Genomic DNA, 7,816 nt, shown 5'->3' on the forward strand with positions numbered 1-7,816 from the left:
GCCTCCCATTGTCACTAATTAAAATATGGAGAAAACTAATTATTGTTACTGTGCAGAGGAGCAAGCTGAGGAAAGGGCATTGCAGGCAGATAAGATCTGTGGTGTGTTTATATTTTTTGGCAGAGAAAGGTCTGGAGAACTCTCTCTTTTCCCCCTTTTCTCTTTTCCTGGGGGTGGTGGTGGTTGTGATGGGGACTTAGGTCAAGACCAGAGGAGTTCTGGGGTCTGTTTTCCTAAGTGACCTCTTTGTGTGCTACCAGAAGATGCATTGCTTCCCAGTAAATAAAAATAAAATAAAATAAAATAAAATAAAATAAAATAAAATAAAATAAAATAAAATAAAATAAAATAAAATAATAAAACAAAATAAAATAAAAATAAATGAAATTCTCTATCCTGCTCCACCTGAGTAGGGGAAGCTTCATTCAGATACACGCAGCCGAAGGGTTGTATCTGGGCAAAGGGAGGGAGGGAAGGAAAGGATGGACTAATGACTCCCCCCTGCTACTTTTTAGAGAGATTCTCTGGGAGAGAATGATTTTTCTGGGACAAGATTTATCCTTTTCTCACCCCCTGCTGCCGCAGGATTGCTCCTTGCAGTGATTGGGAGTAGCTGGCAGATGGTGCTGTTTGCTTTGCTTTGAGCTTGCCTCTGTAGAGCTGGGGCTCTGCCCAGACGGCCTTGTTCGTGCAGGGAAGGTGTGCTGGGGAGCCGAGATCAAGGAAGGAGGAGAAGACTGAAAACGGGTGAAGGGGAGTGAACCCTACAGCCCTTAACTTCTTGATCAAAGGCACCAGAAGTAAAACTGAGCTACCGTGATAACATAAGTTGCACAGGGTTTGCTAACATTCAACTGAGGCAAGATCAGACCTAGTGAGTCGTTTTTTTTACTGGGTAGTCTTAAGTTGATATAGACACCAACCTGAGGGCAAGAAGGTTTCCTTCTGCTAGTCTAGACTAACCTGGGTTAAAACAAAGTTCCTCGAGCTTCTGCAAGTAAATTTCTGTCGGAACCAGTCCATATCTTTTAGACAAGCAGACAACCACAGTTTAAAAATGAGCAAAGGTCAAGAGGTAAATGCTATTAATTCATCCCAGTTAAGCAAATGACACTTCCATTTCATGCACTGAATTTTACAGTGCTCCTGTGGAAGAAAAAGATCCCACTGCCTCATATTGCATCATATCACTGTAGGAAATGACGCTGCTACACTGTAGGAACACTACAGTAAATATGGAGGGAAAGGTTTTCTATATTTACAACAACATTTACAAAATAAAACAATTGCTCCCATCCTCATGCCTGTGTGGTCTCAAGCACCAGGACACAGGTGTCGAAATAGCCCGTCCAGCATTCAGGCACCTGATCTCGTGGATCAGGTGAACACAATTCCTTGTGGTGGAAAGAATTCCAAGACACAGCCCAGAATCCTTGTGGTGAAAAAAAAAAAAAAAAAAAAAAAAAAAAAGTAGAGAGGACTCTGTTTTCAAACAGAGAACTCTGTTTGAAAGTTCATTATGATTTCTGTGTCCTCCCTAGGTTGATAAACATTTGATAATTTTGGATAAGCTTTCGTGCACACAGGTGCTGACGGTGATTTTGATCTTTTTGCCACACCACCGTGAGTCACCTCAGTCATTAGAATTTCCTCATGGTCCTTTGTCTCCTTGGGGGGAGATTTTAAGGATCCAGCCCCATTACAATCACAGGATGTCTGAGGTTGGAAGGGACCCCTGAAGGCTGCCTAACCCTGCTCAAAGCAGGGTTAACCAAAACAGGTTGCTTAAGACCTTGTCTAGTTGGGTTTTGAGTGGAGACCCCACAACCACTGTGTTTGACCACCCTTTGGGTTAAAAAACTCTTTTTTTTATGTTTAAATGGAAGTTCCTGTTTCTCAGCTTCTCACCATCACCTATTAAAAGGCTTGAATCTTTGTATTAGACTTGAAATAAGCTCTACCCCAAAACCCAACCCCACCTGAGGGTTGGTAGTAAATGCTCTATGGTCTTGATGATGCTCTAACTGAGGTGCTATCATCACCTGCCATTCTTACACCTCCACTTCTTCCATGCATCCTGGTACACCCATATCCAGACATTTCCCTTCTGGAACCCACCCTAAAGTTCCTGTTACCAATCCTGACATCATCAGTATCATGTAAGGTCATCCGTACTTGATAGGGACACCCCACTAACAGGCAAATGTTAGTGCTGTGTCGCCAGGTATAAGGGAAACTGAGATAGTAGAGTAAGAGTGAGTGGTGGCATTTTCCTTCTCACCCAACTTAGGGAAATTAACTTAATTGCAGAGAACTGGGCGATGTTACAAATTAAAACCCATGAGTTCTGTCAGCTCGGTCTAGGACAGAGAAATAAAATCTTGAATGTTAATTTAGGAGGTTGACAACGTGATAATGAAGGGGAATGTTAGAACATGTCCTTACAACATTGCTAAAAATTGTAGCAAGTGATTTCTTGAATGTGGAAGAACATTTGTTTCATGAGCAGGGCCCTGTATGGATGCTAAGAGATTCAAAAGGAACTCATGAAACCGAATGTGCTCATCAGTGACTGCTTCAAAACGTCTCTGCTCTATTCAAAGGAAATAGTAACCATGTAGGAAGGTTCATGTATGTGTAATTATCGGGGCTGATCTGAATTTCTGTTGTGAAATGTGAAGTCTGAGGAACACAAAGCTCTTCTTTGCTTTTGTGAGTTCCTTGGGGGGGATGTAGAGAGAACATTTATGTACTCAGCTGATTTTCTCTGATACTGATTGGAGCACAGTCTTGAAGAAAACTTGCAGGACATTTCACTGCTTGAGACCTGAGCGCCACAGCTGGTCACAAAATTATTATTTTATATTTATTGGCCTGTATTCACCTTTGGGCTTAACAGCACTCCATAGCCATACAGTTCTCAGGTCAGCAGCCAACTGCATGCCACCCTTCAGCAGGGCAGAGGAGAAAACCTGACTAATTACAGCTGATCAGACCCTCGTTTTAAAGAGTTTTGTGATCTTTAGTGCTCAGCAGAGACAGAAAACGCCAGTTTTCAGAAGTCTCATCAGATGTCAGTACAGCCTCTTTCCTGCAGAGCTGCCTGCCAGAGCACTGCTCAGCTGCAAAGGGGCTGCTGCACCGTGAGTGGGATTTGATCCCTGAGTTTGCCACTGCTGTGGTTTTAGGTGAGCCACCAGGCCTGCAGTGCCCAGGTCAGGGTGGCTTCAGTGCCAAGACTTCAGGGCATAAAGGAGAGGTCTGCTTTTCACAGCTCTCGTACAGCTACAGCTGCTGAAATCACACTGACAGGGCAGCAGTACAGGAGGCAGATGGATTTCAATGTCTGTCTGCTATCCCTGGGTTTCAAATTTATGCCTCTGGAGGTGCCTCATAAGAAATAAACAATAAGAACATACCAGCTGGCCCCACAAGTCAGCGAGATGAATGAAAGCTCTGTGTACAAGTACGTACGATCAGGAGGCAATGTATGATTTGTACAAGTGCCACTCCTGCTAGAGCCTGTATTTGAACATCTGACTCTGTGCAGCTCTGGGGTTGCAACCTGGCTCTTTGCTCTCGTGGTAATCTGCCCGGGATGCTTCTGTTAAACCACTCAGAAAGAAATCGGGTTGTTTTCCTTACTCTGCTGCATGTGAAGATAGTAACACTGGCAGGGAATGCAAAATCCAGAGCTTAGATTTCACAAGACAGATAAAGAGGGGAATAATTTATGGTTAGTTTCATGTTGTATTCTCATCCTTAAGCATATAAGTCAAAATTTTCCCATTTTATGACTGAATTGATCATTTTATGACTGAATTGATCATTTATGACTGAATTGGTCAAGTTCAACGTACTTATGCTAGAACTGCTGAGGGAAGCATATGACTTTGGTTTCCATTGCTTTGGGTTGTTGACGCGCTGCTGTTATACCTCTGTCAGTAAGCTGAGCAAAATCCGGATCCCTTTTTGGCCTTCGGGCCAAATTGGCCTGCTGTGGCCACTACCACACTAGGGAGCTCTTTAGCTTCTGAAAAATGTTGTTTGCATCTGGATTGATGCCTGGCTTGTGTTTACTCCAAAAGCAAACCCAAGGACTATCTGTGAAAGTACTAGTTGGGACAAAATTGCCTCATGGATTCTTCCAATAATGAAGCCACTCCAGAAAATCAAGTGCCTCTAGCTTAACTTATTCAAATGAACAGTCTGACGGGTTTCAGCATAGCTTGTTTTCTCCCTGTAGGTACACTTCTTACATGGCTTCTAGAGCCAGGAGACAAGATGCAAAGCAAAATTTCAAGGTGAAACTTTCCCTTCCAGAAAACCAATAACTTTTTTTACACTTAACTTGATCCAAAAATTTAACTTTAATTTAACTTTAAACTTAACTTGATCCAAAAAGTAACACTTGATCCAAACCCATTTTTTAAAACTGTTTATCTAGGTGTTTTTCTTTCTGATTAGAAAAGACCAGGGGAAAAATGCAGAAAAATAACCATCTATTATGGGAGTCATTTGCCTGTCCTCCACGACAAAGTTACATGCATGATGCAGGCTGCCTTTGTAGCTAAGAAAGAGAGATAACTACTGATTTCAAACCAAGAGAGATATCTAGATAGGTCAGGAGAGGTTCATATCACAGAATCACAGAATCATAGAATATTTCTGTTTGTTGAGCAAACCAAGAACCTGGGTGAACCCAACACCTAACCTTCAGGTAGATGAAGCCTGTGCTTCCTAGATGAAGCCTGGGGTTCCTGCCCATTCTGTTTAACATTAGCTCCTCCAGATACTTTGCCCACATATGGCAAACTGTTCAGTTTTGGAAACCTTCTGCTGGGGAGAACTCAAATTTTGGTGGCCGTGGAACGTGCCCATGGAAACACCTACCCCTGCTCCCTCAGGGGTGTTTGAGGCACCGCCAGAGCTGTGAGACACTGCTGCTTCCCCTTCGGTTTACATAAGCCATGCAAAGAGAGCCTTTAAACTTGCTTTAATCATCAGTGATTCATCTTCCCTAGTTTGTGTCAAAAAATAATTAACTTTAGTGTGCTAATCTGCATATCTCATTAATGCAGGCTCTAAAGATGGGAAAATAAAGAGCTGTCATTCAATCCCACTTCATCCTGCTCACGCTGTGAGGAGCTGGGGAAGGGAGCTCTCCAGAGGGGACAGGTGGACACGGGAGCCAGCAGCTTGGCTGGCTTGGAGACAGCCACACTCTCCATCCCCCTACCTTAGTCCTATTTTCCATTCCTCCTCAGAGAGGCCAGTGCAAATCTGGTGTGCAGATACAGAGTCTGCACTCACAATAAACCACAGAATCGGTCAAATGAGTTGTGTCTAATGAGGTGGAGGATAAATCCTAACTCTTCCCTCCCGAAGCCCCTGATGCCAAGCAGGAGGGAGAACTTGCTGTGGAGGGAGAGGTTTCAGAACAGAAAAGACTGTTAACTTGCTGCTCTGCCCTGCCAAATCTGAGCTTTTCCCAAATCTGAGCTTTTCCTGGCATAGAAAAATTTGTTTGGGATTCCTGGCAGGTAAATGTAAGAAGACCTCATTCTTGTGTGCGCTTTGAGCTCATCTCGATTTGAAGAAGTGGGCTAAGGATGTATGGGCTGCAGGTGGTTAGGAGACATCCTTCAAGCTGAGACTAAACTCCAAGATGGTGAAATTAAAATCGTTCCCTAGCAATAGCTGGGGGAATATTTTTCTAAAAATATGATACAGACAATTTAATAGTCCCCCAAAGAGTTTCTGCAGGAGACATGGAGTCAAAGTTTAAGCATAAAAGTATGAACTAAAGGGATTTTATTCTGCTTTAATTACAGACTTTAGTGAAATGTCTGCTGTGACATTGTTACCTGCTCCTTCGTGCTTGGCCACTACACGGGTCATCCTCCCAGGGACGAAGTGCACCTATTAATTAGCAAAGGACTTCACATCATTTGAAGAGGATTAGAATAGAAAATTACTATTTCCTAGGAGAGAGAGCCTTGGAATTTCATAGTAAAAGCAATAAATACCAAATAATATCCAGTAAAAAATAATCAGCTGCTCCTGTCCCAAGATGAGCTTACCTTTCTGTGAGTAAAGTGCTTTTTGAGGACTGCAGGTCACCGACCAGACCTTGGCCTGAGATGAGGTTCCCTGAGCAGGATGTGGAGAACTGCATGGTGTGATGTGCTAAATGCTGCATGTTAACAGTTAACGACCTGAAAGCCTGCCAAAAGTTAAGGATTGCACTGTGAGAGAAAGCTGGATTTCACAGGTGGCTATGTGAGAAATAGCCCAACGTCACAGATAATCGGAGGGACGTACCAGGGAGTGCTGGGGACCTTTTGCAGAACAAAATCTTGCAAGTCCAGCAGTGCCCAGGGAAGCATGTCAGTCATGCTGCTATGGAGGTCCAAGGTGACCTACGTAGTGGCATCAAAATAGTCATATTTGGGTACAAATGCAGCAAAATGGGGACAATGAAAAAAAAAAAAAGCATTTAGGGATGGGTTTATTGTGTGAAGGCTGAGGTAGAGAAAGAGAGGTACAATGGTGGTGAAAAGGAGTGTTGAGAAATGGGAAAAGGAATAACAAGGTGCACAGATCTTGTGAGAGGAGCTGTCTAGGAGCCCCTGTTGGGCAGTGCAGTGCTTGGTCACTGCAGCTGGAGTGGGACCATGAACCATGCTCTGACCGCGGCTTATCTCTGTGGTCAGGGGGCACTAAAACCAAACAGAAGTACATCTTTTGCCATTCCAGCTTCACATCCTGACTGTCCTGGAGTATATACCATCCCGGTCAGTTGGTTCTGTTCCTAAACTCACAGCAAAGCTGCAAAACTTGTGTGCAAAGACAGCAAGGATTCAGCGTAGAGTCCTGTCTCTGGCACCGTTCTCATATTTCACTGCACAGACTGAGCATTCCCATTAAGATAAGAGCACAGCTGGATTCATTTCAAAAGTTTTTTTTTTTTTTTTTAAACATGGGAGATAGCTTTTTTTTTTTTTTTTTTTTCAGCTGCATCACAGACTTCAGTACATGGTTACATGACTGGTTATAACAAATGTTTTGGTTACATCAGTGTTACTCTACAACACATGTACAACGGTGACTTTTCCTCTAGTCCATGGAGCTCAGGATCTATGACAGTGAATGCACTTTACTGACCATATCTGAGCAGCATGGGAAAGTCAATTGCAAGCTAACATGATCAGGCTGCACAGTTTCTTCAGGGCCGTGGATAAATCCAGTGGTGACGAGACCTTCCAGCTTCAGCTGTGCCAGCTGAAGAGGGCATACAGCAAGGGGAACAATTCCAAGCGCTTGACAGAGGGACATGGAGGACTAAATTTGAAGGGAAGTCTCTCATGAGTGCTGTGTTGTACTGTTTCCGATATGTTCCAGGAAACTGGACTTCGTGTACACACTTTAAGATTTAATGGGGTCATGTTCACTTGTCTTCTACAGCTGATGTTGCCTTTTTATTGAAACAGACCAGGAAGACCAGGAAGGCCTTTCATACTCCTAATGGGTTAGAGCAAAGGAGTAGGAATATCTTAATTTGGGAATGCAAACATCCATGATTAATCTTTCTGTAATAGGTAATTGAAGACAAATTCTTTCATTTGAAGTTCTTTAACTACATGGAACTTTCCTGACAAGGTGAATATGTTACCTCTTGGATAGCTTTGTACTAGGTTGCCATGGTAATTAGAGTCACAAAATCTAATACAAATTAAGGTGATACACTAATAATAAACCTTTGAAGTTCACTGATAATAAAGGAGAGGGGCAGTAACAAGGGAAAATGCTGACA

Source organism: Aythya marila, assembly GCF_965140915.1.
Source record: "Aythya marila genome assembly, chromosome: 3".
Classification (NCBI taxonomy): Eukaryota; Metazoa; Chordata; class Aves; order Anseriformes; family Anatidae; genus Aythya; species Aythya marila.